The following is a 6678-nucleotide window of genomic DNA, read 5'->3' on the forward strand; positions in this document are numbered from 1 at the left end:
GGTACTTTGTCCAGTAATTTTTCTGACTTCTTCATTCGGCTTCCTATCTCTATATGTTATTCCCAATATTCTTCTCAGACCTTTGTGATGAAATGCATCCAGCTTTTGCGTACCTTTCTCAGTAAGTTGCCATGTCTCACTGCTATATGTTGTGATAGCGATAACAATTGCTTTGTACACATTCAGTTTTGCTTGAGGGAGATGTTTTTGAGTCTTCCAAATGCAGCATTTGCCTTCCCGATTCTTCTTCTTATTTCCTTTGAACTAGTACCATCTTGGCTGATGGTACTTCCAAGATACATAAAATTGTCCACCTTCTCCAGTTTCTCTTCTTAAAATTTGATTTCTGTCCCTATAGTCCCCATTAATATGACTTTACATTTCTTTGCATTGTATCTCAAACCTATCTTCTCCATTACTTCTTTTACTTGGTTTGTGCATTTTTGAGGTCCGTTGGCATCTTCACTGATAAGAGCGATGTCGTCAGCAAAGTTTAGCTCAAATAGCCTTTAATTGTTCCATTTTAGGCCATATGTATCACTGTCACATTGTTTAATCCATAGTCGATTACTAGCATAAACAAAAAAGGAGACAGGACGCACTCTTGCCTTACACCTGTCTTGATGCTGAATGGCTTACTCAATCCATTTTCCATTTTAATGCAGCATTTTGAGTTGGCATAGAATGCCTTCATAATGTTAATTAATTTTGCTGGAATTCCATATTATTCCACAATTTTCCACATTATTTCTCTGTTTACACTATCGAATGCCTTTTGAAAGTCCACAAAATTGATGGTAAGACTGCCTTGGAATTCAATTGTGTTCTCAATCATCCGTCTCAGGGTGAAAATAGAGTCTGTGCACGATCTCCCTTGTCTAAATCCAGATTGTTGTTCACGTAGGATGGTGGTATCTATCTTTTCATTCAATTGTTCAAATTGGAGGGGAGTAACACTTCTATCTATCACAGGAACAGTATTAGCAGCAGTCCTCTTGAACAGAATGAAAAGGAAGTTTTCATAGTGGAGAGAGGTAATCTCCCAGGGATCTGTAATGGTACCAATGCTGTTCAACAAATTCGTAAGTGATCTGGAAAATGGGATAAACAGTTAAGTGGCAAAGTTTGTAGATGATACACAAGTATTCAAGTACAAAGCAGACTGCAAAGAGTTACAAAGCGATCTCACAAAACTGGGTGACAAGGCAACAGATGAAATTCAATGTTGAGAAATGTAAAGAAAAATGTACATTGTAAAACATAATCCTAACTATACATAAAAAATGATGGGGTCTAAATTAGCTGTTACCACTCAAGATCTTGTGGATAGTTCTCTGGAAACATCTGTTGAATGTGCAGTGGCAGTCAAAAAAGCTAACAATGTTAGGAACCATCAGAAAAGGGGTAGATAATAAGGCAGTAAAGATCATAATGCCACTCTATCAATCCAAGGTATGCCCACACCTTGAATACTGCATGCAGTTCTGGTTGCCCCATCTCAAAAAAAGATATATTGGACATGGAAAAGTACAGAGAAGGGCAATGATTATGGGTATGGAACAGCTTCCATGCAAGGAGAGCTTAAAAAGACTGGGACTAGTCAGCTTGGAAAAGAGATGACGAAGGAGGGATATGATAGAGGTCCATAAAATCATTAATAGTGTGGAGAAAGTGAATAAGGAAGTGTTATTTACACACTCACATAACACAATTTCATCAGATGATCCCTGGTGCTTAATCAGCAGCAGGTTTAAATCAAACAAAAGGAAGTATTTCTTCACACTTTTCACAGTCAACCTGTGAAACTCATTGCCGGGGATATTGTGAAGACCAAAACTATAACTGGGTTTTAAAAAAAGAATTAGATAAGTTCATTGAGGATAGGTCCATCAATGACTATTAGTCAAGATGGTCAGGGATGGACCCCCAGTCTCTTGGTGTCCCTAGCCTCTGATTGCCAGATTCCCAGCATAGCCACTCTTAGGTTCTTATGGGCTTGACTTTACCATAGAGTGGTAGAGTGTTGTCAACTCTCATGATTTCTGAGTTTGACCAGGACTGAAGCCAGTCTCCTGAAGATGAGAAACGCTCTCCTCTTTTGAATTTCAGCTCTGCATGGGGCAACACTCCTTTGATTGGCTGCTTTCCCCACTGCTTGGAGAACAACAGTAAATCAAGCTGCAGAAAACAAGCCAAGCTCTCCCTTGCCCCTTAGGAACCATTCTCGCAGGAGGGGAAGGGGAGAAGAGAGAGCAGAAAGAGCTCATAACAAACCAAGAGAAGGTTATTTAGTTTTACAGCAGTATAAAAGTAACCTGGCTTTCTTTCTATAACTCAAACTTACCCATTTGAAAACCAGCCATTTGCCACCTTATTTACGTTTTAAAATATCCACCACTATCTTCAGTTATCAAGTCAAAGTATGGGCTGCCTGGCATGTTGGTAAGAAATTTGAATATGCCAGAAAACCTTGTAGCAAACAAAAGTTCCTGGCATTGCTTTGTTACAGCAAAGTAGCTGGAATTCTAGCTAAGAGTAAGCAATCAGCAACATAGCTGCGATAGAAGAAGCAGTACAGAACTGTTTCTTTTTCTGCAAAGGATCATGAAGTGTAGGATCTGAACACTGCAGTATTGCTGTATATGTTGCAAGAGCAAAGTACAGTAGGCCAGATCCTGGTTGGTGCTGAGTACTGCAACTCCTACTGAATCTGGTCTATTAAATCCTAGAATTTTGCCCGCTGAAACTGGTCTGATCCTTTATATGTATTTTTCTTAATGCAATGAATTGTATCATGCTAAACATGTTTTATAATCCATGGTCAATTGTCCTTTCTGTGTTGAGGATGATAATTGCCACTCCTCTTGGATAAGGGAATTGTTGGTGCTCAGATACCTCTGGAAATCAGGCCAGTTAGTTAACTGCCTTAATATGGAGTTAGGAGTCTAACTTCAGGCACCCAAATTTGAAAGTGTTGCCTAAGTGCCTTGACTAAAGTCACACAGTAAATCACTGGCTGAGCAAGGTATAAAACTAGGGAGTTCCTGGTTCCCAGTCCACTATCATAAAATATGAACCCTACTATTACTTCACACTTTTATTCGACCACAAAGCACTTTAGAAAGATAATGGTAAGGATTCTCAGAGATGGGGAGACTGACTGGAATAGCCCTTATTCCCTACTCGGAAGTTTTCCTATATTCTACATTTGTTTGTAATCCGCAGAAAGGATTTTAGCCTCTTCAACTCTTTTTTAGTTGCCTAACTTAGTACTTTGTGTCTTAAACCTTTGATCTAAGCCCTTTGCACTCTTTTGTTAGATCTGTTTGCCGCTCAAAACACCATGTACTTTCCCTCCTATTTCTCTTCATTCTTCTTCTCTCTTTAATCTTTCTGTATTTTAGCTCCCCATGTTCAGTTCTGTTTTTATACACACACGCCAGTCCTTGCCCTGAAGAGCGTACAGTGTAAATAGACAAAGCAAGGAGGGAAAACAGAGACACGGGGAGGTGAACTGAGTGACTTGCTCCAGGTCTCATTGCAGATCAACACCTGACTCTCCTGAGGGCCCAGTGTAATGCCCTCACCACTGAACCACACTGCCCCTTCTCTTACAAAATTCAACTTCCCTAAATATCCAGCAGCTCAGGTTAGTGCTGCCCATCTTACTTTTTGATTTAACGCTTGGTCTATGAACAATTACTTTTTCCCCTGCCACCTCAAATTCCCAGCTGCTCCCCTGTAATGTGCAGTCACTGTTTCTCCTTGAAGCAGAATCCTCAACTCAATTATTGGAGTGATCGCTAGAACACTTCAGAAATGTATTCATAAGACCTTCCAGGAAACTGGATAAACAGAAATAGTTCTTTGTAATAGCCTGAGGAGTGAGTTGAGACAAATTTTAAAAATAAAGAGTAATTGTGTATTGCTGCCGGCATTCATTATTGAATCTGCAACAGAAAGGAAAATATTAGCAGGGAACAGAATGCACATTGGCTTTTAAACTGGTATAATATTAGTGGTGGTGTTGGTTAGAGTGGAAGTGTCTGTGGAAGTGTCTTACATGAACAAACAACACTGTGTGAAACCCAGCGGTCTGTCTGTGCACTCATACCATGCCCATCACCATGATAACTAAGTGCCTTCCAGCTATACATGAAAGAATGCGACTAACCACTGTCTAGTAAAGGGTTCCACAGTTTAGTTTAGATTCACCTCGATTCACACTCCCTTGGGAGTTGTCTAGATCAGGGAAACTTGTACTGGTGTCACTGCATCATTGCAAACCACTAATGTAGACCTGTTGGACCAGTGTAAAACAGGGCTTGCTGTGGTGTGACTTAGCCTGGTATTCACTATTACGTGTTTATGATAGGGACTGGTGTTACATGGCATTGCTGTGCTGTAGTGACATTGGTGCAAGTTTCCTTCCTATTAAAACAAGCCCTGTCACTTACAATTTCATGTTCAAATGAATTGCAAAGGTACTCAGCAAAAGCCATAAAGTTTAACATGGTTTCATGTCAGAAACATAAATCCATTCTCAGCACCTGTGAACAAAGGCAACTACTGTTGATAGAAACAGCAGTAGAAGCATGGGTTACACATGCACAGAACACACATTAGCAAATACAAATGTGGTAACTGAATCCCAAAAGGGCACAAATCCAGTAGCGGATTACCGTATGGGCCCACGTGGCCTGTGTCCAGGGCCTCCAGCCAATTGCCCCCCAGGCCGGAACTCCAGCCCCACCCCCTGCTCCTTCTCTTCCTCCCCCTGGGCCCTGCCCCTTGGCCAGGATGAATGGACAAAGGAGCTGTGGTAGGGTGAACACTAAGCATATTCCCCCTGTGTGGAGCTGCCCCCACCCCGAACCCCTCTCCTTCCCCCCTCCCTCCCGCGCGGAGTTGCCCCCCTCATCCCTCTCCTTCCCCCCATTTTACACAGGGGTATAGTGAAACACACAGAGGTTAAGTGAATTGCCTACAGTCAAGCACAAAGTGAGTGAAGTATCACTGCTAGTTAGAGAACTTAAGAGTCCTGACTCCCAGTCTCCAACCCATACCAATAGATATTCTTTTAATAAAAAAACCTCATGTCCCAGCTATGACAATATTTGGCACTTAGGCAGAGTTCTCTGGCATAATGCTGTATTATGTGTACAGACATAATACTCACTCACCTGAAACTACAGGTTCCAAAACTACTGTCACAAGTATTAGCAGGGTTATTCATTCAAAACCAAACCATTTATTGACAAGATGATAACTTTAAGATAAGATTTGTAGTGCATTGAACCATTTATTTTCATTCATATTTATTTCTATGCTGCCTATTTTATATTAGTGTTTAATTCTTTGACACGTAAAGAGACAAGGCACCCACCCTAAGCAGTTTACAATCTAGTATTTTTTCAATAAATATTTAGCTTACATTTAGTGTTTTTAAACTTCAAGCTACTTCATAAAAGCTAAATAATTAATCCTCAGTCCCTGCTGGGAGGTAACGAAATAAAAATCATGTTATGATGTGGAAACTCAGACAGTGCAAAGTTATGCAATAAGCAAAGATCACCTAGTGAGGAAGAAAACTCATTTATTTGTTGAAGCTAATGTTCTTTTGTTATCCAGGTGAGATGGGCTAGGAAACCTGGAAAGACAGTCTCACTGATTTATAAAAGGCTCCACCTCCAATTGTTATGAACTGTAATGAGATGAGTGGCTATGGGATCAAATGAATATTTAAACACAACTCAGTACTAATTATTCAATTACATTATTCCCCATGAGAGAAGGTCTGAAATTTCTCACTTAAAAAAAATTGTCCTTTTCTTTTTCACTAGCTGTAACACCCACACAGATATTAGCTGCCAGGGTAAATGAATATATTGATATGAATGTAAAGGACTATTTAATGCTAGTATGTGGAACTTGTCTCACTTTAAAGTTCAGTGAAACTCTCTCTTATGGATGGGGTGCAGTATATGAAACTGAGGGTAGATATAAAATCTACAGTGTGGAGTAGAGCGAGGAATTATGACCTTTGTTCCATTATTCGAGTTGTTTTCATAGACCAAGATTTTCAAAAGAACTAATAATTTTGATATTTTCGGGTGCCCAACATGGGACACCTTAAAATGGGCCTGATGGTTAGCACTTTCTGAAAATCACATCCATTCAAGATGGCTCAAGCTGGGCAACAGTTGCTCCTGAAAATCTTGACCCAGATCTTTAAATGGCCTCTGTTTGCTTTTATCTATCTGCTTATTCCTAGTTTTGTTATGTGTCTATGCACAATGATGCAGGTCAGGGGTCACTGAGCTCCATGATGCAGGATACGGCCCAACATGAGTAACTGCCACAGAGTGGAATAGAGATAAGAATTGTACCTCAGTGTTGTATATTCTAGTTCTAGTGTGTTGTTTTTCCTAAATTTATATGGCCTCTATGAGCTTTTATATGTCATAGTGCATTTATCACTATTGTATATAGTGCAATATCAGCAACATCCTTTATATCTATCTTGTGCCCTTCTGAAGAATATCACCTATTTTTAAAACAGTTTAAAATTTTATTCTTCACTCTTGTAGTACTTTCTCAGAAGCTTGAAAATAAATTGTCTTTTCCTATCATGTTTTTAATTTTTCATCTGGGAAAACCTGTCACAGTGTTACAGTG

This window comes from Terrapene carolina, unplaced genomic scaffold, assembly GCF_002925995.2.
Source record: "Terrapene carolina triunguis isolate 2854851 unplaced genomic scaffold, T_m_triunguis-2.0 Scaffold66, whole genome shotgun sequence".
NCBI lineage: Eukaryota > Metazoa > Chordata > Testudines > Emydidae > Terrapene > Terrapene triunguis.